The sequence below is a fragment of the Schistocerca nitens genome, chromosome 11 (assembly GCF_023898315.1).
Source record: "Schistocerca nitens isolate TAMUIC-IGC-003100 chromosome 11, iqSchNite1.1, whole genome shotgun sequence".
Classification (NCBI taxonomy): Eukaryota; Metazoa; Arthropoda; class Insecta; order Orthoptera; family Acrididae; genus Schistocerca; species Schistocerca nitens.
In genome coordinates this window covers 212,258,212-212,285,831 of record NC_064624.1, presented here as the reverse complement: position 1 = coordinate 212,285,831, position 27,620 = coordinate 212,258,212, and the positions used below count along the sequence as shown (strand labels likewise).

The window sequence follows — 27,620 nt, the reverse complement described above, 5'->3', positions numbered from 1 at the left end:
ACCGATTTCTTCGGACTTCGCAGAAAAGACTGCCTTACAGCTTCCACCCTGTCTGCTGAGGTTCTCGGTGGACCAGACCTCGGAAGGTCAGCAACCGATCCTGTGTTCTTGAACTTCTCGTACGAGGCTTTAATGCTCTCGACATCGGGTGGATTCCTTCCAAATGTGGTCTGGAAGTGTCTCTGCACTGTGGTTGGTGATCGTCTCTCATGGTACCACAGGACACACTGTGCTTTCTCCTGATTGGTTAACATGGCTTCTTGGACACTGCACCTCATCCACTACTTACGTACTGCGAACCTAAAACAGAAAAAAAACTTTGATAGTTGTAAACAATTCGACACAAGTTTCATATTTGTATCTTACTTCTAGCCCGAGTTATCAATTTATGTAATCAGGGAAAGACTTTTCGAATACCCTGTATTGCTCGTGTGAAACTTGCCTTGCCCTTTCCTCACACGATATGCTGTGAACTATGAATATGGAACTTGCCTGTTGCCTATCAAAGTTCCATATTTCTAGATTACCAAAAATTATTTGACACGATACCCTACTGCAGACTGTCAAAGAAGCTAGGCGTACGGAATATGTTGTTGAGATATGCGAGAGGCTGTAAGACTCCTTAAGTAATGGAACCCAGTATGTCGTCCTCAACAGAGTGTTCGTTACAGAGAAGGAACTGTCAGCAGTGTCCCATTGTAGTGCGATAGGAGCACTGTTATTTACTATATACGTAAACCGCACGGTGGACGGGGTGGGCAGCAATCTGTGGCTGTTTGCTTATGATGCTGTGGTGGACAGAGAGGTGTCGAAGATGAGTGACTGTACGACGATACGAGATGACTCAGCAAAGTTTCTAGTTGGCGTGACGAACAGCAGCTCGCTCTAAATGTAGAAAAATGTAAGTTAATGCGGACAAGTAGGAAAAACTCGACCCGTAATGTTCGGACACGGCATTAGTAGTGTCCCACTTTATACAGTCACGTCGTTTAAATATCTGGGCGTACTGTCGCAAAGCACTTTGAAATACAGCGAGCGTTTGAGGATTGTGGTAGTGAAGGCAAATGGTCGACTCCGGTCCGTTGGGAAAATACGGTTCTCGTGTAAAGGAGACCGCACGTAGGACACTAGTTTGACCTATTCTCGCATACTGCTCGAGTGAATGGGAACCGTACCAGGTCAAATTGGAGGAAGACATCAAACCAATTCTGAGACAGGCAGTAGATTTGTTACCGGTAGGTTTGAACGACACGTAAGTGGACGAAGATGCTTCGGGAACTCGGATGGGAATCCCCAGAGGTAAGGCGATATTTATTTATATATATTTTTTTTTTTAGAAACACTATTGAGAACATTTAGAGAACCATCATTTGAAGCTTATTGCTGAACAATTCTATTGCCCAGCAACATACATTGTGCATAAGGACCACGAAGATAAGACACAGGAAATTAGGGCTATACAGAGGCACATAGACAGTCGTTTTTCTCTCCGATCTGTAAGTGGAACAGGAAAGGAAACGACTAGTATCGGTACCATACGCCACGCACCGTACACTCGCTCGTGGAATATTTGTGTACGTGTAATATTTGCTCTCTTAAATTGTCCAGTGTCTGTGGCTCGTTACGGAACCGTAGAGATAGATGTCTGAAAGGATTAAATTTCTGGATACTCTGCAGCATTTCCTCTTCATCCTGTCCATTTCAAAGGGAATGTGTGGCACAGAAATACTCTCGCCTCGAGTTGAAAATTAGGTGGCACCGTATCCTGTCGAAGATAATTATCTTCTCTGGTAGAAATGTCGGTTTAGACGTGGAGTTACCGCGATCGTCCATTTCTAGGTGAGAGGCGTCTGTACGGCCGAGTTAACCGTCTGACACCAGAGTGTTACTTGTGGTCGATTAACGCAGCTTTCTCCTGTCGCATACGGATTCTAGTTAGCCCAGTACACACACGATATGGCGATTAATTGTTCTGTCAAGTTTAAAGCTTGCTTCCTCTGACATAGGAATTAGATCTCGAAACAGTCATCTTCTTCACACACGCTGGTGAACCGCTCACAAAATTCAGTTCACCTGTCGACACCGTCCCCGTTTGGGGCACGTAGAAGTGTCGGAATGTTATCCTTCCCTCTGTGAGCACGTGCAAACACTGGGTCACAGACTTTTCAGAGACTGTGTGTGTGCGCCCGAGTCACTGAATCGATACTTCGTGTTCCGAATGTCTTTTTCTTCTACTGCGTCCCTTCTATACATTGTGCGCTGTGCCACTAACTTCCAACCTGTCTCAATTCCTTCTAATTGTTAACCGTGAAGGCGGTGGTGGTGCTGCAAACTAAACTTCTGATGCTTTTAAATCTCACTTATGTTCTGTTTTCGGGTAACCTTTTAGCGCCCGCTTTCGGTCTTTAAGATGATAACACCTTTTTCATTTCAAAGCCTGTAACAAATGGAAGCCTTCCTAAGTTTTTCGCTGTATTCTGAGTTGTTACTGTCAAAAATTTATTTCTACCTGCTTTAATCGAGGGGAGAGATTCACTTTCAGAGATTGTACGCATTAATTATTTTGAGACACCCCATACAAAAAACGTTACAAATGTACTAGAGACACAGGTGTGAGCCCACTTTTATTTTGGCAAATAAAGCCATCTAGATTACTTAATCTGTAAGGGACAGTTAACTGACAGGGGGAAAATTTAGTAAATTGTTTATTATTTTGAAAGTAATCACCATATCTTTTAATACACGATCCCACTTTGGAAACAGATAGTAAGTGCCTTCATCGAAAAATGTTTGCAGTTTTGCATAGAACGGCCTTTGTATGTAGAACTGGACCACTTTGTTCAAAGCAGATTGATGGCCACGTATGTCTGAAGGGCTCCAAAAATATGGAAATAGAATGGAGGGAGAGAGGTCAGTACTGCAAAGGCAACCCAGTGAATTTTCGGCAGCATAGTCGAAACGACATCATTCTGTTGCAGGATAATTTCTGCACATGTGTCGTTGAGGTTGTTTAAAATACACTGGGAAGCCCTTACACATCCTCAGTACAGTCCCGATCTGTCCCCAGAGCCCAGAAGGACATCCTGGCTGACTATTTGCTTTGGACAGAGAGGTGCACTCCTGCATACAATCGCAGTTCCGTAGGCATCTGAAAATATTTTTCCATTATGGCATTGACCGTCTTATCTCACAGTGGCAGCTATGGAATTACTTTTGAAATAACAAACATTTTAGTTACTTTTTTAAATTGTTTTGTTTTCATTTGACTGTCCACAATATTTTCCTTTATTATGACATTTGGGCGATTCCCATCATAATACACTACTGGCCATTAAAACTGCTACACCACGAAGATGACGTGCTACAGACGAGAAATTTACCCGACAGGAAGAAGATGCTGTGATATGCAAATGATTAGCTTTTCAGAGCATTCACACAAGGTTGGCACCGATTTCCCATACACAAACAGCAGTTGAGCGGCATTGCCTGGTGAAATGTTGTTGTGATTCTTCATATAAGGAGAAGAAATGCGTACCATCACGTTTCCGACTTTGATAAAGGTCAGATTGTAGCCTATCGCGCTTGCGGTTTATCGTATCGCGACATTGCTGCTCACGTTGGTCGAGATCCGATGATTGTTAGCAGAATATGGAATTGGTGCTTTCAGGAGGGTAATACGGAATGCCGTGCTGGATCCCGACGGCCTCGTATGACTAGCAGTCGAGATGACAGGCATCTTAGCCGCACAGCTGTAACGGATCGTGCAGGCACGTCGCGATCCCCGAGTCGACATATGGGGATGTTTGCAAGACAACAACCATCTGCACAAACAGTTCGACGACGTTTGCAGCAGCACGGACTATCAGCTCGGAGACCACGGCTGCGGTTACCCTTGATGCTGCATCACAGACAGGTGCACCCGCAATGGTGTACTCGACGACGAACCTGGGTGCACGAATGGCAAAACGTAAGTTTTTTGGATGAATCTAGGTTCTGTTTACAGCATCGTGATGGTCGCATCCGTGTTGGGCGACATCGCAGTGAACGCACATTGGAAGCGTGTATTCGTCATCGCCATACTGGTGTATACCTGCCGTGATGGTATGGGGTGCCATCGATTACACGTCTCGGTCACCTCTTGTTCGCATTGATGGCACTTTGAACAGTGGACGTTACATTTTAGATGTGTTACAACCCGTGGCTCTACCCTTCATTCGATCCCTGCGAAACCCTACATTTCAGCAGGATAATGCACGACCGCATGTTGCAGGTCCTGTACGGGCCTTTCTGGATACAGAAAATGTTTGCTTGATGAACTGTGGTATCGTGTTGAAGCTGCATGGGCAGCTGTACCTGTACACGCCATCTGAGCCTTGTTTGACTCAATGCCCAGGCGTATCGAGGCCCTTATTACGGCCAGAGGTGGTTGTTCTGGGTACTGATTTCTCAGGATGTATGCACCCAAATTGGGTAAAAATGTAATCACATGTCAGTTCTAGTATAATATATTTGTCAAATGAATACCCATTTACCATCTGCATTTCTTCTTGGTGTAGCAATTTTAATGGCCAGAGTGTATATGAGCTAAGTTCAGTGTTCTTGCAAGAAAACGTTATGCCTAAGTGGAACATTTTATTGCTAAAACCACATTTTACACGTTCTAAGCTTTTACTGACAATTGCAGCCACTGAAATGTTGTCATAATTGAAAATCTGTTAAGCAATCTAGATGCTATACTCGTAAACAATTGTTATGATTGCAGGCTCATTTGGAGAACGTAGTACCTCTGTTAACCCTCTGTCAGGCAGTGTCACTCTCAAGCATTGTCAGAATTGCTCACATTTTCCGGCAACACGTTTCAAGTTTAGTCTTCGGCCAGGCGGCGGTTGTAGTGGGCGACATTCGAGCCCTCTGATCCAGTCTCAATCTGCTGTCCGTAGTGCAGAGTTTCCAGGCAGTGTGCATATTTAGGAAGACACTGTACGAGCTTACGCGAGTCGTCTGCAAGGATATAACAACTCGATTAGAGCCTCGATCTCTGTCACATCTATAAAATGGGCGTTTCTTTCACACCGGTATTTTGCTCGCTGATATTTTTCGGTGAGCTAATCTGTGTAATTCACAATAACCTGCGTCATTGAAATATCAAAAACTTGCTCCCAAGTTCTCACCCCAGGAGCTGAACTATTGTACCACTCAGTGTGTTTTGTTTTCCTCTTTTCCAGCACATTGGGGTTTTCTGCCATCGCAAACTGTCGATAATTTTATCCCTCTTTTTCTCTAAAATGATGAAATAATTGGTCTCCATCACACAGATAATTCAGCACATAATTATCCTGACCGTTTGAATCCTCGGTCCAGTCTGTTTCTGAATATCCTTTTCATTCGTCGACAATTTCTCGTCCATCTTCATAACTCAGAACTAGATCAGAGCCACCTTCTGTTTCCTCTAAAAGAAGACTATTATCTTCTTTACTGTGATTGGGGTAATTCAAATTGTACGGTTTTCACTTTCTCATTTTTACGTGTGAAAAACATCAGGACTGTGGAACTCACAATGATACCACAGAACTCGAGTTGTTTTTAAGGCTATTAAAAGTTTCGGTACCACAAATGAACGGTCACTGAAGAAATATATCATACATTATCTCACGTATGTATCACATCAGCTCTCACGAGAAAGAGTGTAGAGAGAAAAAGTAGTAGTGGAATTACTCGGGAATGTGTCATAAGAAGCGCACACGTGTCGATTTGATACTGAATGGAGACCTGCAGAAGCCGTCGGCAAACCTCACCCCCTCCTGCGGCCAGTGTGAGAACAGGCAACGATCAAATATGAAAACAGAGGAGACTTTACAGGTCTTGCATTCCCAAGGGTTAAATGTGAAAATTTTTGGTTAGTTTTTATCGTTACTGCTATTAATACTGCTACGCGTTTCGGTCGGATGAACCTCCACTGTCAGGTGAAATTACGTCATTTAATTAATACGGCACGTATGTGTCATATGTACGACCTTTGGGTAATCTGTGCTGCTGTCCAGTAGCATAAGACAAAAAGCAAAACATTATTTTAGTATGAGGCTCAAAATTGTGCGGGGCTTTAGATTGCAGAGGCCCAGTAACACGAATTTAAATGCCATTCCGTGGTCACGGGCTCCTTTCCCTGTTACGTTTACATCCACATACACTTTGTGTATGCCGAACTGAGGAAAGGTAGCTTATTAGAAAATGTAACACTTGTAAAGAACGTCCAAAATAATAATTAAATGAAAACAGCAAAGGCTGTCATTTATTTCAACTTTTTCTTTGGTTGACACCTAATTTCAGCTTTTTTAAGACACTGTCCAGTGTTTAGCTCGAAAGGGGATGCTACGTGTATTTGTTTTCACATTGCATATTTCCGTTTGTTTTGGTTTACAAATTTAACTTTTCTCAATGTTTCGACAGTGCACCAAGTATTAAGAACAGTTAAATTTGCAAATCGAAACAAACAGAAATTCGAAAATTAATACTGTGCAATGATGTTTACTGCACTAGGTTTACAATTCAAAGCACTTTAATTGCAACTTCAGTATTAAACGACCTGCTGCTTATGGCCAGATCTGACCTCATTCACTATAATTTGTGGACAGATGAAGGGTAAGCTGCGCGCTATGCTCGACTGAATTCCTGTGGTGGTGATTGTTTGAGTGCAGTAATCTGACACTGAAGTGACCCAGAAGTTTTCGTGTGGCAAGTAAATCGTTAACACAGTTGCTAATTACACTGTTCTCCCGCGTAGGTGGTAATATCAAAATGAGCATGCTGTGTACAGTAAGTATCACTTAGAAATGACACAGTCCACAGTCTGAGCCTATTGTCATTATTAGCAGAAGGCATTATCAGAAGACTAACACATTTCATGATGTTAATTACAAGTTCACACTCAGTCATTAAAAACATTTAGAATTTAGATAACTCGCGATACATTTTCGACTCGTATTCTGTGGTTAGCCACCTGTGGTACGTCGCTTCGTAACCTGCCACAGACTGACTCAAGTGGCTCCCAGAAGCCTCCCTCTCTTTTATTACGACTTCTTTCAGCTGTTGTTCTTCGCTGTCTTTTTACAAAAAAGAATGGCAATTGCTACTCAATTCTGCTGCCTTATTTGCCAGAATATAGTCTCAGTAATAATGTTTTTATGGAAGGTCTCAATTACTCTGAAACTAAACTAGCGCAAAAGTTACTAACGGATTTCCAGCATTAGCTGAATAAATGCTTCACTTATCGATATATTCTTTTGATCTACTTTATCTGAAAGTTAACAGCTGAGTATATGTTTACATGTGGACAATGATGATGAAGTTTGCAATCAATGGTATTTTAGTTATCACAGTTTTTAGGTAAACTAATTACACCAACAGATTCTGATTGACTAAATAAATGTACTGGATAATAAAGTTAAATCGGCTAAGCCCTGTATTAATATGAGACATTTGTGGTATTATGCATATGTCACATCAGTGATGATCTGTAGGAGATACTTGCAAACCAAAAATTTTGTTGGGGGTGGGAGGGGGGGGGGTGAGAAAAGCATAGCAAGGGGGAAAATCCACCTGCTTTGTTACAATTGAAACTTGAAAAAATGCCACATTCACTTAATAAATTTATACTTGAAGAATCAAGAAGATGTTACAACACACATGCCATATTTTAATTATTATTACTATATTATGTTAATACTTCTGAGTGTGTGGGTGGGAAGCCTCAGAGAGAGAGCATAGTTTTGATTATGACAGCTGTGAGTTGTTAAGCACGGGATCCCGCCTCCCTTCCTTTAATTTTTAAATAGGCTTTTGGCTTATGACACAAGAGATGGGAGGAGCTACAGGAAACCCAGGTTAAGATACATGTTCTGCGTCGGGTTACTCTCCCCTGACCCCGAGTTTTGGGTGACCTTTCGTAATAGTTCTCATTTCCCAAATCTCATCAGTTCATCAGTCCTTGCCCTTTGTCTCTCTTCCTTTCCCTTCTGCCAGAAAAAGTAACCACTGGCTTCAAAAACTCGTCCATTTCCACATCTTTTTTGTGTGTTTCTTCTTTTTTATCAGTCCTATTGTCGTTGTGGTCTTCAGTCTGAAGACTGGTTGGATGCAGCTCTCCATGCTACTTTTCATCTATGAATAACTATTGCAATGTACACCCATGTGACACTTTCCTCCACTGTTAAATTGGCGATCCCTCGATGTCTCAGAATGTGTCCTATCGACCGATCCCTTCGTCTAGCCGAGCTGCGTGACAAATTTCTTTTCCCCCAATTCTGTTCAGTACTTCCTCATCAGTTGTACGATCTACCCATCTAATCGTCGGCATTCTTCTGTAGCACCACATTTCGAGAGCTTCTATTCTCTTCTTTGCTAAACTGTTTATCATCCTCTTTTCACATCCGTACATGGCTACACCCCATACAGATACTTTAGGAAAGACTTCCTAACACTTAAATGCAGATGTGATGTTAACAAATTTCTCTTCTCTAGAAAAGCATTTCTTGCCATTGACCATCTACATTTTATGTCCTCTCCACTTTGGCCATCATTTATTTTGCTGCCCAAATAGCAGAACTAATCAGCTGCTTTAAGCATCTCTTGTCCTAATGCATTTCCCTCAGCATAACCCGATTTAATCACTACATGTCATTATCCTTTTTTTCTGTTGATATTCATCTCATATCTTCCTTTCAAGACACTGTCCATTCCATTCTGCTGCTCTTCCAGCCCTGTGCTGTCTCTGACAGAATTACAGTGTCATCAGCAGACTTCAAAGTTTTTATTTCTTCTCCCTGGACTGCAATTCCTAAAGCAAATTTTTGTTTGGTTTCCTGCACTGCTTGCTCAGAGTACAGATTGAACAATATCGGCGATATGCTACAACCCTATCTCACTCATATTATATATATTTATTCTCCAATTGGTATACGTAAATGGATTCTGCTGATGTGGGGATGTAATTAGTCGTGTCATTACTCGATATAATGTATCTGAGAAATGGTCGAGGCAATGTGTGGATTATGCCTATAAATCATTTAAACAGACAGGTATGCTCTTAACGTGACAGGCACGGGCGTGAGACATGCCAGGTAACTGCTTATTCAGAAACCACCTCGGATCAAACAAAAAAACTAATTAACAATGAAAATAATCAATTTTTGACAATATAAGGTAATCAGATGGATAAAAATCTGCTCACCGTGCAGCGGGAGAGAAACACAAACACAAGAGGTTTTACTTCTGTGAGCTTTGAGAGCCAGTGGCTCCTTCTTCTGGCACAAAGTTCGAAGGGGAAGGATGAGGGGTGATGAAAAAGGACTGGGAAGGTTTAGGAAACAGGGTAGATTTCAGAAAAGTCATCCAGAACCACAGGTCGGGGGATACTTCCACAGGTCCGGGAGATTCTTCCGAAGTCTCCCCCTTTTCCTAAACCTCTCCAGTATTCTTCCTTCACCCCTCTTGTTTCCCTTTCAACCCTCCCACTGGAAGAAGGAGCCACTGGCTCTGGAAGCTCGTGCGAGTGTAACCTCCTTTTACGTGTGCGTCTGTCTGCCACCGCTCGGTGAACAGATTTTTCTCTATCCTAGTACATTAAGTAAACTAATTCTTAGGTGAATACGATCTGTCACTCTCCATCCGAGATAACGTGCCGCATATTCCCTACCGAGAAATCGTCAGTCCAGTCACACATTCTTTTTCGTACACCACGCGAAAATATTTTTGTAGACAAACACTGGTGTCATCCCGTGCCAAATCCTTTTTGGAAGCCAGGAAAAACTGTGTTTACCTCATTGCCCCAGTCTGTTGCTTAAATTTATTTATTTATTTGTCCATATAAATCTCTTTTTTTCAGTACATACAAGGTGCATCTGAAGCGTTTGGTGAAAGGTTTGAGAAAATTGAGGAAGCAAGAGTTACAGGCAGATTACCTTCACAGGCTGTCAGATCAATCACCGTCAGCCACAGTGCAATTCTGACACCGGCTATAATGCTGTCGGAAATTGTCGACAGCTGCTCCTCGTGGAATTGCTCGGAGCCTCGAAATCGCACGAGAAGTTGGAGCCCTGGGGGCGACACCCAGACCGGAGAACTGACGCCCTCCTCCAGTCCTCGCCGAGAAGGGATCCCTCGGGACACTTCCTCCGTGGACTCTGCCGACGGGCAGTCGAGCCCCAGGTCGCAGGCCGTACAACTTCACGTCACAGAATCTCGGGGAGACCGGTCCTCGCAGAAGTCTAAATCGTCCGAGGACGAGAAGTAGTCTCCGAAAAGAGTGAGTGCCCGCACGTTCCGACTCTGTAGCCGAGGTGGCGTTTCCAGACCCCGATTCAGAATAAATGTGTTCTCGCGATGTATCCTCGCGACCAGTGGCAGCAGGTGGCTCTGAGGCACGACCTGCCTCTTTGCACCCCCACAGGATACTGGTACCGTGATCTCTAGTGGAACTGTAGCAGCTTTTTCCACCACTTGTCCTAGCTACGATTAGATTAGTACTTGTTCCATAGATCGTGAATGCGACACTTCGTAATGATGTGGAACGTGTCAGGTTAATAAAACGTGTCTATACAAGATATTAAATTACACAAAATATTACATGACACTTAATTTTTTTGTGGGGGTTGGGGAAATTACCCACTTACTACATCCAAAAATTAATCTAATGAGCAGAAGGAGTTGCCATTAAGAAATTATTTTAATTTCCTTTTAAATGCTATTAGGTAAGTGACGAAAGACTTCTGTGGCAGCATAATTTACCCCCTTCTGAGCCAAAGTTAGATTTAACCTTGAGTAGTGAAGATCATCCTTTCTCCTAGTGTTGTAGCCATGTACACTGCTATTACTTTTGAATTCGTTCGGATTGTTAACAACAAATTTCATAAGTGAATATATATATTGTGAGGCTACAGTGAAGATTTCTAGCTCTTTATATAAGTGTCTGCAGGATGATGTTTGACGAGCTCCAGCAATTATTCTGATTACACGCTTTTGTGCAGTGAACACTCTTTTACTCAATGATAGTTACCCCAGAATATGATGCCATACGAAAGCAGAGAATGAAAATCGGTGTGGTAAGGTAATTTACTGAGATGTATATCGCCAAAATTTGCAATGACCCTAATAGCATAAGTAGCTGAACTCAAAACGTTTCAGCAAATCCTCAGTATGTTTTTTCCAGTTCAACCCCTCATCAATGCATACACCTAGAAATTTTGAATATTCTACCTTAGCTACCGATTTCTGATCAAAGTCTATATTTATTAATGGTGTCATTCCATTTACTGTGTGGAACTGAATATACTGTGTTTTGTCAAAGTTTAATGAGAGCCCATTTGCAGAGAACCACTTAATGATTTTCTGAAAAACATCGTTTACAATTTCACCAGTTAATTCTTGTCTGTCAGGTGTGATAGCTATACTTGTATCATCAGCAAAAAGGTACAGGCTTTGCATCTTCGTGAATACGGAATGGCAAGTCATCCCCAGTCGCCCTCCAGGAACCTCGCTTCCCGGCAGTGCACACCCTTACCCTCTGTGGCTATTGGGGCTATTTTAAGAATCGCACTGACTGTGAAAATGAGTCAGGTGGTGTTTGCACATGTGGAGTGTGTTCAGTAAATTCCGAAACATTTGTAATTTGCACTCTTGGCGTGCCAGAGTAAAATGCAGTTGGCATCCCTGCACACGCTCGTGTTTAATGTGTAACTGCCGGAAGTTTCATTGTTGTAAGCCTGTTACTTGTCGTTCGGTGCCCTACCGAGTAGATCATTGTCGCACAGTTTGCGAATTTCGAGATAGCGGAGTTGGAGGAGCAAAGTGTCTGCATTAAATTTTCCACAAAACTTGAGAAAAACTTCACACAGAAACACCAAATGATGCAGGAAGCCGACAGTGCCGAGTGCTTAACCCGTACTCGGTGTTCTAAATGTTTCGTACGGTTTAAAAATGGCCGGACGGAAGTTAAAGACGGTCGTCGTCGAGGATGCCCTTCGATGTCTACCGGCGAAACTCGTGTTGGGAAAGTCGACGTAATTGTGCTTGACGATCGTAGACTGACTGTCAGAGATATAGCAGAAGAATGTAACTTTTCAGTTGGATCGTCTCACGAAATCCTGACAGAGCTTATCGGAATGCGTCTCGATGCCACCGAGTTGGCCCCCGGCTCTCGAGTTGAGACCAGAAAGATCTTCACCCCACATTCTGGTGAAGAGCTTTTGGATCTTGCAAATGAGAACGAGATGTTCTTTAAGAGAATTGTATCTGGTGATGAGAAGCTGGTCCATAGTTGTGACGTCGAGGCCGAGGGTCAGTCTTCACGGTGGGTCAGGAAAGTTTCTCCAAAACTAAAAACAGCTCATCAGTTCAGATCAAATGACAAAGCCGTGCAGGTAGTTTTCTCTGGCTTCAAAGAATTAGGTTATCACGAATTTGTGCACAGATACAAACTGTTAATAGAGGCTACTATTGAGTCGTGTCGGGGTGCCTGTGAGAAAATGTGAAAAGGAAATGGCCTAAAATGTGGCAAGACAATTCACGGTTCTCACATCACGATAACTCACCCGCACATTCGTCCCCGGGTGACTATTGCACGAAAAAACAAATCACTGTGCTGCCGCATCCTCTGTGCTATCCACACCTGGCCCCTGCAAAGTTGAAAAACCCGTCGGAAGGATGAAGATTTGCAACGATAGACGAGATAAAAGAAAGTCCGCAGATACTGCTTCGCGCGATCCGGCAAGAGTCGTGCCGAGACTGCTTTCGGAAGTGGAAATGGCATTGGGAGTGGTGCATTAATTATGGAGGAGAGTATTTTGAAGGAGGCCGTGCACAATAAGTAAAAGGCAAGTATCTAAAAATTTTATGTTCCAGAATTTATTAAACAGACCTTATATGTCCTGGAATCTGTCTACTGCAAACACGTGCCACTCGAAACGATTTTCTAGGCTGTGGCTTTTCGTGTGAGACAACATCTCTGGAAGTTACCACCTGTAACGTGTATCTCCCTCCCGACGATTAAGTGTCCCACGATGTGTCGTTTGCACTGTTTTCTTAGCTCTCACCACTCTTCATAATACTGGCCGACTTCAGTGGCCGCAAGAGTGTGTGGGGTGGAACTACGAACCCCGGGTTCAGTAAAGCTGTCGGAAACTCGCTCACAGATCTCGGTGTTTGCCTCGGGAATTCTGGCATTGCCACACACTTCATTGTGGTATACGGGACTCATTCGGCTGTTGACCTTTGCATTTGCAGAGACTGGTCGTTCTCTCCCTCTGCGTCACTGGCGTGGGCGTACACTGAGGTGGGCTCTCACCACTGTTGTTGCCAACTTGTGTACCCAGTTCTCGTCATTTGCGCGAAGCTTTAATTTTTTGCTTTAACATGAAGAAATCTGCGGCCGTTCCTCTTAAAATGCTGGATAAGCCCAGTGGTGAAGGAACTGTTAGTGGAAGAACGTGTAGAGAATGTTTTCAACGCCTTAAGAACGCCGATTTTGATGTCAAAGACTGGCACGGTGATGGAAGACAGAACGTTTTGGTAGCTACTGAAACAGACGAAGACAGTCACAGGACATTATCATCGAAAGCAAGTGATGCGTTCGAGCCCAGCACTGACACACAAACGGCCACAATACAGCGATAGACACGTAAAGGTAATTTTTGAGCAGGTCAGTGAAGTCCTGTCCCTCCCGCCGTGTTCTCCGTACGTTGCTCTCTCTCTCACTACCACCTTTTCCGACCAGTGGCATACAGTCTAGCTGACCAGCACTTCCGATCGGATCCTCACAAAAGACGCCCAGTTCTTCCGCCAGGACTCGTATGCTATCCAAAACATGGGAGAATGTGATGGCCAGCGATGGGCAATACTATGAATCATAATTTTTTGTACGTTTTTCACAATAAGCCCCGAACATCGAGGGGGGGGGGGGGAACACACAATGGCGGAAGCAAAGTTGTAGAGATAATATTTGAGCTGAGAACATGCTCTTTTCTTTTTTTTTTGTTTAATTATTAAGAACACATGTTTACATAGAATACATAATTGTACAAAGAAAATACACAAAAGTATGTTACAGAAAGGAAAGCTCGAGCCGTCAATTGTTTTTCCACACTGAATGTTTAACAGATAGAATGATAAGTAAACTGGACTTTTTGTGTTACCCATTGACACTACTTAAAATTTGATAAGTGATTCAGATAAATGAAAATATGAGTCCTACAGATTTTCCTCTATACTTTTAAGGAAACTGACAATTGCTTTATGCAGACAAAAGTTTGCAGTAAACAGAAGACGCTGACTGAGGGAGGAGGTAACCTGTACTCATCAACGTCTTCAGAAACTCTGATCGTTCATTGTACTGTCAATTTAAGAATACGAAAACAAGATGTGGTTGCAGCCTTATAGGAATTTGAAATTGTAACGCCACGTAATATTCGCCTTTCATTAGTTGTGACATATTCCACATATTTTGCCATTGCAGTTTTCCACGGCTCTCTACTTCACGTAACTAGTCTGTGTATGTTAATTTCAAACTGAGAACAGTTCCTGTAAATTTAGGTCACTTCGCTAAGATGTCAACTTTCTAATTACAGGGGACGCAAGCGTCAGACTCGACCGACAGCAGAACGGTTGTCTCCCCTCTCCGTTTACAGTGAATACAGTCCGGCACCACATCCACAATAGAACGGTTGGTTGTTTTATTCCATCTTCAATGTTAAGTATTTTCAAGAACTCTCTGGGAGAAGGAAGTTGGAGATACAAACTTAATTGCTTCCAAAATTGCAACAGTCTCCGCCATAAAACTGAAGCAGTTTGTAGGCTTCATTGATTTGGATCCGAGGGCATCAGTATATAACAGATATAACCGAGCCACTGAACTTCAGTCAGACAGTTAAATCTGCAGTTTATGTTAACAATCGTCAAGCTCGTCATATTATAAATAATAGACGTGCTCTAATATTGCACAACTGACAGACAACAATGACTCGGATGCTAGTTTTGTGGATCATTTCTGCTGTCCATCTCGTGGAATGCTGTGACCTCTGCTTCCTTCCAACCACTTGGCACGAGAGGGATCTGTGGTGCGTTACGGTTAACACGGGACCTAAAACAGTTGCGAAGAAAGTACAGAATCTGACGGTGAGATTTTTGGGGAAGAAGACCTGGACGCCGCACGAGAGAAGACGTGTTAACACGGTAAAGGACGAACTCTTATCTACGCCATTTCCCCCTGTTAATCACATTTTGTTATTCTCTGTTCTCTTTCAAATAACTTTTGTAGTGGAAATTGGTTTGACTTTTGCTCAGAAACACCACAAGGACCACCCCAACAATAGCTTTTCCGAATCACGAAGTCCGATAACTTTTCTGTAATACGAAGTCCGATTTGCATTTCATTCTTTCCCTTTTTCACGGTCATTAACGATTTTAAAACCCCCTTTTTATTCACCATTTCTTCCCACATTTTCAACCTTTTCTTTTCTTCTCTTCTCTTCTCTTTTTTTATTAACCACTACATAGGCGTTGTTAGTCAAACGCAACTACAGTTTGATTTTGAAGTTAATTTTATTACTTATTAAATTCTTCACAGGTTCAAAGATTCTTAGGGCCAAATACCACACTGCTTTTTCTGCCGTACTAAGGTGGGGTTATAGTGTAAATCATTTCTCCTTCTACACTGAAGAGCCAAAGAAACTGGTGCACCTGCCTAATACCGTGTGGGGCCCCCGCGAGGACGTAGAAGTGCCGCAACACGAGGTGGCCTGGACTCTACTGGTGTCTGAAGTAGTGCTGGAGGGAACTGACACCGTGAATCTGGCAGGGCTCTCCATAAATCCGTAACAGTGGGAGTGGGTGCAGCTCTCATCTGGACAGCACGTTGCGAGGCGTCCCAGATAAGGTTTACGAGGTTCGTGTCTGGGGAGTTTGGTGGACAGCACAACTGTTTACACTCAGAAGAGTGTCCCTGGAGCCAATCTGTAGCAGCAATTCTGGACGTGTGGGGTGTCGCAATGTCTTGCCGGAATTGCCCGAGTCTTTCAGAATGTACAACGGACACGAATCGGACAGGGTGCTTACACACGCGTCACCTGTCAGATTCTTATCTAGACGTATCACTCCAACTGCACACACCCCACACCATTGCAGAGCCTCCACCAGCTTCGACGATCCCCTGCCGACATGCGGGGTCCACGGATTCGTGAGCTCGTCTCCGTGCCCGTACACGTCCGTCCACTCGATATAATTTGAAACGAGGCCTGTGCGACCGGACGACACCTTTCCAGTGGTCGACAATCCGATGTCGGTGTCGACGGGCCCAGGCGAGGCGTAATGCTCTGTCTCGTGCAGTCGTCGAGGGTACACTGGCGGGCCTTCGGCTCCCGAAGCCCGTGTCGGTGATGTTCTGTCAAATAGTTCGCACACTGACACTTGTCGGTGGCCCGGCGCTGAAGTCTGCAGCAATGTGCAGGAGGGTCGCACTTGTGTCACGTCGAACGATTACCTTCGGTCGTCGTGGGCCCCGTTCTCGCGGGATCTTTTTCCGGCCGCTGCGCTGTCTGAGGTTTGATGTTTTACCGGATTCCCGATATCCACGGTACACTCGTGAAATGGCATTACGGGAAAATCCCCACTTCGTCGCTACCTCGGAGATTCCGTGTCCCGTCTCTCGCACGCTGACTATAACACCGCATTCGACCTCACTTAAATCTTGACAACCTGTTACTGTAGCAGCAGTAACTGATCTAACAACTGCGGTAGACACTTGTTGTCTTAAATAGGTATTGCCGACCGTAGCGCCACATTCTGCCTTTTTACATGGCTCTGTATTTGAATACACTTGCCTACATCAATTCCCTTGGCACTTTAGTGTAAATATGTATTAAAAATGTAGGTGTAAATATTTATTACACTATCATGCAAAACTTTCCAGTAAATTGTTCAACAACAATTTCACATTATTGTTAAGAAAATTTTTCCTACTATACACACACACACACACACACACACACACACACACACACACACACACACAGTGTATTTATTTATTAAATAAATAAATAAATATGTAGCCTATGTCTGTCTGACCATTTATTAGAGTATCATATAAAAGTTTAAAATAAATCAGTCACGAATATTTTGAGACATGTGGTAGTAACATTAAACAATGTCTTCATACAGTAGTATATATTTTATATATATAGTGTCAGTTAAAAGAAAGTTGCAGTACATCCTGTTATGTCAAAAGTCTTGCAGGAGCGGGGAATTCTGAATATTCCAGTAAGGTACGGGTGAAATGGTCTAAATCTTTTTCGGTATGTATCGAATACGGGCGCCAACTCGAAATCGGCCATATCGAACCTGGAGGTGCTTCTGAGTGCCAGTTGTTAAAATCTGCTACTGTGACGCAGAAATTCCACACTCCAGACATCAAAGTGGCTTCAGTTCTCTCCTCCTGGGTCAAAGCCATTTTCAGTTACCTGAAACAAAAACAAAAAAAAGTAACTTTTGAACCATAACCGCTACTCCGAATCTGTTTACTGCAATGACCTTGAACTTGTCAGAAAATATTGGTGTTATCTGATACATCACACGAACCTGTTCCCATTTTAAAAAATTGACAGATTCGAGATCACCGATTTCGAGAGGGGTCCACGGTCAGTACCTACTGTAACGGATAGACCGCCTCACCCGTACCGTAACGGAATATTCAGGTTTCCCCATTCCTGCTGGATTTTTGACATAACAGGGTGTACTGTGACTTTTGACTCACTCTGTATATTCATAAACCATAAATTTTTAAAAATTTGTAGGCTATGTGTGTCAGAATGATAACACAGGCCAACGATGGAAAAACCTTTTTTGCTGAAAATACCTTATTATTATGTTTTTTACGGTGATAATTCCAAATATGATACTTAAAAAACTGTGTCACCCACCATTTCTGCACATTTTGCAGTAAAAATTTATTAAATTAAGCAATTTTTAATGAATTTAACAGCTTTCATATAGTTAAAATAATTTAAAAAGGAGGTGTAATGAATGCAGATCACGTTGGTAGCACTGCTGAAAAACATTTGCTGGCAAAAAAAGGTCAATTCCATTTTTGTGTTAACAGATGGCGTTTTGTTTACTGCCAACCTAACCTCACTTTCCCGTTTTCTGTACATGCACTCAGTACAATGTCTAATCGTGGTTGTAAAATCTCTGCTGACAGTATATTTGTTATAGTTGTGGTGAATTTGTGATTAAAAAACACCAAAGAAACATTACAGACTTTGTGAAAAAGGTTTATTTGTCATACTTTGTATCTAAACTTGGTGATCGAGATAAATCTTGGGCACCGCTCAAGTATGTTATGTGTGTGTTGGACATCTGAGAAAATGGTCCAAAAAGGAGAAAAATGCCTTGAGATTTGCTGTTCCTAGGGTACGGAGGGAGCCAAGAAATTGCTACTTTTGCAGTGTCGATATTACTGGTCATAATTCGAAATACAAGAAGCTAATAAGCTACCCTAACCTTCCGCCCACCGTCCGACCGGTAGGGCACGGTGTAGATTTGTCGGTTCTTGAACCACCAGAAGATTTAAATTCTATTCCAACAGAAGTATTTTCTGATGTAGAATGTGATTTACATGAACCACATGATGATGAATTCCATTGTAATAAAAAAAGTCTAGAGCCCAAATTGTTTACTCAGACCGAGCTTAACAATTTGGTTAGGGATCTGGGCTTAACGAAAGAAAAAGCTGAATCGCTTGGCTCTAGATTAAAAGAAAAGAACTTCCTGGCAGTTGGAATCAGCATATATATGTATAGAAAGAGAGAGAGAGAGAGAGAGGGAGCAGCAATTGTCCAAGTTCTTTCAACAAGAAGGTGATTTAGTGTACTGCTCAGACATTCCAGGTCTGATGAATGAGTTTGGCGATGAATACCAAAAGGATGGCTGGAAGCTGTGTATTGATTCATCCAAAACTAGTTTAAAGGCTGTTTTATTGCACAATGGTAACATGTATGCATCTATACCTGTTGGACATTCTGTACATATGAAAGAAAGCTATGAAAACCTAGAAGTATTGCTAAATAAAATTGGTTATTCTGTTCACGGTCAGATGATACGTGGCGATCTAAAAGTAACGTGCATGCTCCTCGGTCAGCAAGGTGGCTTTAACAAATTTCCACGTTTCTTGTGCGAATGGGAGAGTACAGCCAAGGATCAACACTGGTGCAGGAAGAACTGGCCTGTGAGGGAGTCTTTAAAACGTGGCGAGGAGTACATTCTACGCAAAAACCTCGTAGATCCAAAAACAGTACTCCTACCATCTCTACATATAAAGTTAGGTGTAATGAAATAGTTTGTAAAGGCTTTGCCTGAAAATGGACCATGTTTTAAGTATCTCTGTCAAAAGCTTCCAAAGCTGTCTTTGTCAGATCTGACAATAGAAAATTGATGTTTGGTGTTAAATTTGAATCCACAATGACCTTAAATGAGAAAGAGGCAAAGGTATTATTCAAGCATGTCATTACAAACTTCTTAGGACACGAAAAAGACCAAGAATATGTTTCTGTTACAGCTACAATGTTAAAGAAGTTTAAAACTTTAGGATGTTTAATGAGCCTGAAAGTTCACTTTCTGAACAGTCACTCGATTACCTCCGGGACAATATGGGAGATGTTAGTGAGGAGCAAGGAGAGTGTTTTCACCAGGACATTAAAGTGATGGAAAAACGCTATCAAGGCTGCTGAAACACCGACACGATGGGGGACTACTGTCGGTCACTTCACCGAGAAGTTCAGCAAGCGCCTCATCATAGAAAAAGCTACACGAGAAGCTTCAAAGTAAAAAGAGAAAGAAAATACAAACCAATTTCAGCTGACAAGTGAAACCGCTATTAACACATATCATTGTTTTAAATAGCTTACTGTACATACAAACCGTGCTTATGTTGTAACAAAAGATTTCATTAATTTCCCCTTTTACCGTATAGCATAGGATTTTTATACTATATAATAAAAAGCAACTTGCTCGAAAACTATGGGTGATACAAAAAAACTAAGGTTAGATTTGGATTCAGCTCATAAAAATCTATCAAGATCAGCTACCAAAATAAAAAATGTTTTTCAAAAAAATTTTTCATTAGCCTGTGTTAATTAGAGTACCATTTCCCCTTTGTGTGTGTGTGTGTGTGTGTGTGTGTGTGTGTGTGTGTGTGTGTGTGTGTGCGTGCGTGCGTGCGTGCGCGCGCGTGTGCATGCTAAAAAAAAAAGTAGCCTGTGTCAGTCTGAATTTTTATCAGAGTACTGTGTAGAAATATGAAGTAAATCAGTCAAGAACTTTTTGAGATTTTTGGTAACTACATTAAACAACGTCTTCTCTTTATATAGTAGTACAGATGACATGAGGGATACGCTACAATCACGTCTCACTCTCTTCTCGACAGCTGCTCTCCCCTTTGATGTCCTACGACACTTGGAACTGCAGTCCGTATTCTGTTTAAGTTGTAGATAGCCTTTCACTTCCTCACTATCTCTGCTGCATTCGCAATTTAATAAGGCATAATCATCAACACTGTCAAAAGCTTTCCCTATATCTACGGATGCTTTAAACAATGGTTTGCCTGTCTTCACCCTGTCTTACCTTATAAATTTTAAGGTCTTCATTGCTTTAGGTATTTGAACATTTCTCTGGAACTCAAACTGTTTTTTTTTTTTTTTTTTTTTTTTTTCCAAAGGCCAGCTTCTACCAGTTTCTCGATTCTTCTGTAAAGAATTGGTGTTAATATTTTGCAACCACGATTTATTAAAGTGACAGTTTGGTCATTTTCACACCTGTCAGCGCCTGTAGATTTGAAATTACTTTATTCTTCCCAAAGCCCGAGGAAACCTCGCCTACCTCATACATCTTGCACACCGGATGCAATTATTTTGTCACGTCTGGCTTTACCTAGGATCTCAATAACCTCTACTACAGGTGCCTCGTTTCAACTTGGGTCTTTCAGTGCCCTATCAAATTCTTCTCGTAATACTGTAGCTCCCATCTCGTCTTCATCTACCTCCCCTCTCTTTCTATAATACAGAGGGGTCCATAAAAATGTAGACACTCTTCGATAGTCGATATTAATGAAAAAAAAAAAAAAAAAAAAAACAAACAATATACCGTTACAATCCTCGCTCACGGGGAATGTTAGTTCGTGTGCTCAAAGTGACGCCCATTAGCGACCAAACGACTTCGATGCCGCTGAACTGTCGACCAAACTATGGCTGTCGGTACTGGCGGTGTGACAGCCACACAGGGCATCTCGAGTTCCGTGCACATTACGCCGTTGCCGTTGTACATCCGTCATGTTTTCGTACTTCCTGTACCACTTTCGTACAGCCTCGTGTTGCTCAAACAACAATCTTACTTCATTCACTGTCAAACTGTCATCTGTTGCAAAGCGTGCACCGAGATCTGTCGAGAAAACAATGGACTACGCTACCACGCAAAATTGCAATGATATGTCATTTTTTCCAAAGGTATTAACTTTTCCTGGACTCGTCTGTATTGTCTTCAAGTTCGTCTCCCTCGTATGTTCCTTCTACATACTACTCCCCCTTTCAGCTCTCCACTCTTTCCTTAGTACTGCTTTGCCACCCGAGATCTCCATATTTGTATAGCTGATTCTCTTTTCTCCAAACATCTCTCTGCTTTTCCTATAATGACACCTGTCTTTCCCTCAGTCGTGTATGCTTCTATTTCTTTACATTTACTCTGGAGCCATTCTTACTTAGACAATTTGTACTTTCTGACCATTTCATATTTCAGTCCATCTGTAGTGGCTTTCATTTGCTTCATTCAGTGCATTTTTATATTTTCTCCTTTCATCAATTAGATTCAATCTATTCCGTGTTATCCAATAACGATTTCTACAAGTCCCCATCTTTTTACCTATTTGATCATCTGCTGCTTTCACTATTTAATCTCTCGAAGATACCCATTCGTCTTCTACTGTATTCCTTCCCCCCCCCCCCCCCCCTATTCTAATGAATCTTTGCCCAATGCTCCCTCTGAAACTCAAAACAACCTCCAGTTCTTTTAACTTATCCAGGTCCCATCTCTGTAATTTCCACCTTTTTTATAACTTCTTCTGTTTTAGCCTGCAGTTCGTAACTGACAAATTGTGGTCTTAGTCCGTATCTGCCACTGGTCATGCTTTACAGTTTATAACCTAGTTTTGAAATCTCTGTCCTATCATTAAATAATATATTTAATAATTTCCAGTATTTCCAGATCTCTTTATTTTATACAACATTGTATCACAGTTCTGAAACCAAGTGTTCACTGTAATTAGATTATGCTGTGTGAAAAATTCTACCAGGTGGCTTCCTCTTTCATTCTTTTCCTTCAGTCCATATTCTCCTAGTATTCTTCCTTCCTTTCAGCTTCCTATTACCAAATTCCAGTCACCTGTCACAATTAAATTTTCCTCTACCTTAATAAGTTCTTTTATCTTATCATACATTCTTTCAATCTCTTCTTCACCTGTGGAGCTACTTGGCATATAAACTTGTAGTACTCGTACTTCGGTGGCCTCTGGCTTCGTATCTATCTCGGCTACTGTAATGCTTTAACTATGCTGTCTGCACTACCTTTCTCACATTTCTGTTACAGCCATTACAAAGCCTACTCCTACATTACACTGACTTCCTACATTACACTGACTTTATTTTGTATCAATAACCCTGTACTAATGTGGCAAGAAGTCCCATTCTTCCTGCTACCGCACTTCACTAATTCCCACAGTCCCTAGTTTCAACCTGGCCATTTCCCCTATAAAATTCTCTTACCTCCGTACCGATTAAGGTATCTAACATTCCGAGCTCCGATTCACGCAATCCCAGTTTCGTTTCTCACGAGGATTATGTGGTGTCACCGCTAGACATCACACTTGCTAGGTGGTAACTTAAATCGGCCGCGGTCCTTAGTACATGTCGGACCCGCGTGTCGCCACTGTGTGATCGCAAACCTAGCGCCACCAAATGGCAGGTCACAAGACACGGACTAGACCTCGCCCCAGTTGTACGGACGACATAGCTTGCGACCAGACGTACGAAGCCTTCCTCTCATTTGCCGAGAGACAGATTGAATAGCCTTCAGCTTAGTCCATAGCTACGACCTAGCAAGGCGCCATTTGTATCAGTGCTTATAGCTAACGAATATTCAAGAGAGATGTATTCCAAGGATTCATTAAAGTTAAGTATATGACAAGCTCCATTCTTTTCTTTATAGTTTTCATCCAGTATCCTGTTTCAGAATTCACGCCCGTCTGCGTTAGCCTTGCGTGCCTATCTGCTACCTCGTTGTGTCTGGACGGTATGAACTGGACACAACAGATTATATCCTCCCGAGTAGTCCCCACTCGACGAACAGAACGGGAGAATATTTTACCTGCGGAATATTTTACCCGAGACGATGCAATCGCCGTTAAACAATACGGCAGAGCTGCACGCCTTCAGGAAAAATACTGGCTGTAGATTCCGGTCACTTTCAGCCGCTAGCAGTAGCAGCGGGAAAGGTCGTGTCGGCCAATGACGTGAGGCCGTATCAGTCGACTGTACAGGCCGTTGCCCCTGTAACTACTGAATATACAGCCGCAGCCTCTTCGGGAGCCACACACTTGCCCGACCTCCGCACACGTACCCCGTCCGTCCGCCGCGGTCGCAGTCGAGATGCCGCCGCCCGTACACACCTCGAGGCCCGCGAGCTGCCCCGTCTCGACAAGGTTCGCGGTTCCGAGGGAGGAGTATACGAGAGAAACGAATCGGAAGACGACAGTAGAGAAAGGGAAGGTGGGAGATACGATAATGTGAGAAGAATACGACCGGGCACCGAAAGGCCCGAGTTGAAACGAGGCCCCCGGAGCTCGCGACATTCCGTAAGAACCGCGGGCAGCCTCGGCAGAGCCGGCCTCGAGGAAGCTCTCCGATCTGGTGTGCGAGATGAATGGGACCGGCAAAATACTCTCAGACTTTGAGAGGAATATATTATTTACAATTCTGAAGATGGCAGTTTCTGAAAGGTGTGAAATTTACCAAACTATGTTTAATAAGCCATCATCATCATCATCATTTAAGACTGATTATGCCTTTCAGCATTCAGTCTGGAGCATAGCCCCCTTATAAAATTCTTCCACGATCTCTTATTCAGTGCCAACATTGGTGCCTCTTCTGATATTAAGCCTATTACTTCAAAATCGTTCTTAACCGAATCCGGGTACCAGGAGACTTGGTCTACCCCGACTCCTCCTACCCTCTACTGCTGAACCCACGAGTCTCTCGGGTAACCTTGCTTCTCCCATGCGGCGTGTAACATGACCTCACCATCTAAGCCTGTTTGCCCTGACTGCTACATCTATAGAGTTCATTCCCAGTTTTTCTTTGATTACCTCATTGTGGACACCCTCCTGCCATTGTTCCCATCTACTAGTACCTGCAATCATCCTAGCTACTTTCATATCCGTAATCTCAACCTTGTTGATAAGGCAACCCGAATCCACCCAGCTTTCGCTCCCATACAACAAAGTTGGTCGAAAGATTGAACGGTGCACAGATAACTTAGTCTCGGTACTGACTTCCTTCTCGCAGAAGAGAGTAGATCGTAGCTGAGCGCTCACTGCATTAGCTTTCCTACACCTTGCTTCCAGTTCTTTCACTATGTTGCCATCCTGTCTGAATATGCATCCTAAGTACTTGAAACAGTCCACCTGTTCTAACTTTGTTCCTCCTATTTGGCACTCAATCCGTTTATATTTCTTTCCCACTGACATTACTTTCGTTTTGGAGATGCTAATCTTCATACCATAGTCCTTACATTTCTCGTCTAACTCTGAAATATTACTTTGCAAACTTTCAATCGAATCTGCCATCACAACTAAGTCATCCGCATATGCGGGACTGCTTATTTTGTGTGTTCACATATCTTAATCTCACCCAGCCAGTCTATTGTTTTCAACATATGATCCATAAATAATATGAACAACAGTGGAGACAGGTTGCAGCCTTTTCTTACCCCTGAAACTACTCTGAACCGTGAACTCAATTTACCGTCAACTCTCAACTGCTGCCTGACTATCCATGTAAAGACCTTTAATTGCTTGCAAAAGTTTGCCTCCTATTCCATAATCTCGTAGAACAGACAATAACTTCCTCCTAGGAACCCGGTCATATGCCCTTTCTAGATCTATAAAGCATAGATACAATTCCCTGTTCCACTCGTAACACTTCTCCATTATTTGCCGTAAGCTAAAGATCTGGTCCCGACAACCTCTAAGAGGCCTGAACCCACACTGATTTTCATCCAATTTGTCCTCAACTAATACTTGCACTTTCCTTTCAACAATACCTGCGAAGATTTTACCCACGACGCTGATTAAAGAGATACCTCTGTAGTTGTTACAATCTTTTCTGTTTCCATGTTTAAAGATTGGTGTGATTACTGTTTTTGTCCAGTCTGATGGAACCTGTCCCGACTCCCAGGCCATTTCAATTATCCTGTGTAGCCATTTAAGAGCTGACATTCCACTGTATTTGATGAGTTCCGACTTAATTTCATCCACCCCAGCCGCTTTATTGCACTGCAATCTACTGACCATTTTCTCCACTTCCTCAAATCTGATCCTATTTCCATCATCATTCCTATCCCATTCTACCTCGAAATCTGAAACATTACTGATCGTATTTTCACCTACATTGAGCAACTCTTCAAAATATTCCCTCCATCTGCCCAAGGCATCCACAGGATTCACCAACAGTTTTCCTGACCTGTCCAAAATACTTGTCATTTCCTTCTTACCTCCCTTTCGAAGATGCTAATTACACTCCAGAATGGTTTTCCAGCAGCTTGAACCATAGTCTCCAACCTGTTTCCAAAGTCTTCCCAAGATTTCTTCTTGGATGCTGCAATTATCTGTTTGGCTTTGTTTCTTTCTTCAACATAACTTTCTCTGTCTACCTGAGTTCTAGTATGTAGCCATTTTTGATACGCCTTCTTTTTCCTTTTACAGGCTGCCTTGACTGTGTCATTCCACCAAGCTGTTTGCTTCATCCTACTTTTACACACTACTGTTCCAAGACATTCTTTAACCACTTCTAGTACTGTGTCCCTGTACCTTGTCCATTCCTTTTCCAATGACTGTAATTGACTACATTCAACTAACTGGTACCTTTCTGAGATCGCTGTTATGTACTTGTGCCTGATTTCCTTATCCTGAAGTTTCTCCACTCTTATCCTCCTACATATGGACCTGACCTCCTGCACTTTCGGCCTCACAATTCCAATTTCACTGCAGATTAAATAATGATCAGTGTCATCAAAGACTCCCCTGAATACACGTGTGTCCCTCACAGCCTTCCTGAGTTCCTGATCTGTTATTATATAGTCAATGACAGATCTGGTTCCCTTGCCTTCCCAAGTATACCCGTGAATGTTCTTATGTTTAAAAAAGGAGTTTGTGATTACTAAGCCCATACTGGCACAGAAATCCAAGAGTTGTTTCCCGTTCCCGTTGGCCTCCATATCCTCTCCAAATTTACCCATAACCTTTTCATACCCTTCTGTTCGATTTCCAATCCTGGCGTTAAAATCACCCATGAGCAGAACACTGTCCTTGTCCTTTACTCTAACAACTACATCACTGAGTGCCTCATAAAAACTATCCATCTTATCTCGATCTGTCCCTTCACAATGCGAATATACTGACACAATCCTAATTTTCTTGCTAGACACTGTCAAATCTATCCACATCAGTCGTTCGTTTACATACCTTATTGCAACTACGCTGGGTTCCATTTCTTTCCTGATGAAAAGCCCTACACCCGATTGTGCTATTCCTGATTTGACTCCTGATAGGTAGACCTTGTATTCTCCCACTTCCTCTTCTTTCTCACCCCTTACCAGAATGTCACTAACAGCTAATACGTCCAGCCCCATCTTACTTGCAGCCTCTGCCAGCTCTACCTTCTTCCCAGAGTAGCCCCCATTGATATTAACAGCTCCCCATCTCATTACCATTTGTTTGCCGAGTCGTATCTTAGGAGTCCCTGGTTTGTCAGTTAGAGGTGGGACTACATCACCTCCAAAGGTCCGAGGCATCTTGCTCTGATTGTTGCCAGCATCATATTTAAAGTACCAGGGAAGCAGGTTGCTAGCCTTACTTGCCCAGAGTCCCATCGGTTTTACCCTTAACGGCTGAGGGACTAACCGGTGGATTTGGTAGTCTTTGCCGTACGAGCACAAAGGTGACCACGACTCAGAATATGTCCGAGATGCCCAGCCTTCTTCCAAAGTAACTGGTATCCCGACTGTCGGGACCACTTACTTGGCCACTCGTACGTTGCCCGTCGTTCGTGAACTAGGACGTGACTACAGGAACGCACACCACGAACCACAGTTTAATAAGCCACGGTTGCAAAAAAAGTAACAATTCTTTATACAGGAATGGAAAAACTGGTAGAAGCCAACCTCCAGGAAGATCAATTTGGATTCTGGAGAAATATAGTAACACACAAAGCGATACCGATCTTACGACTTATCTTAGAAGATGGTTAAAAAAAGGCAAACAA

At 42.7% G+C, this 27,620-nt stretch overlaps 1 protein-coding gene across 5 annotated transcripts in view; it reads right to left on the bottom strand.

The window, feature by feature from the left end:
• Nucleotides 1-17,112: 17,112 nt before the first annotated feature.
• Nucleotides 17,113-27,620, bottom strand: part of LOC126212997 (uncharacterized) — a 36,086-nt gene continuing 25,578 nt past the window's right edge. For all 5 annotated transcript variants that reach the window (XR_007541029.1, XR_007541028.1, XM_049940542.1 and 2 more), the window contains one exon: nt 17,113-17,501. The gene's annotated coding sequence lies outside the window, so the exon portion shown is untranslated. The remainder of the gene's footprint in view (nt 17,502-27,620) is intronic.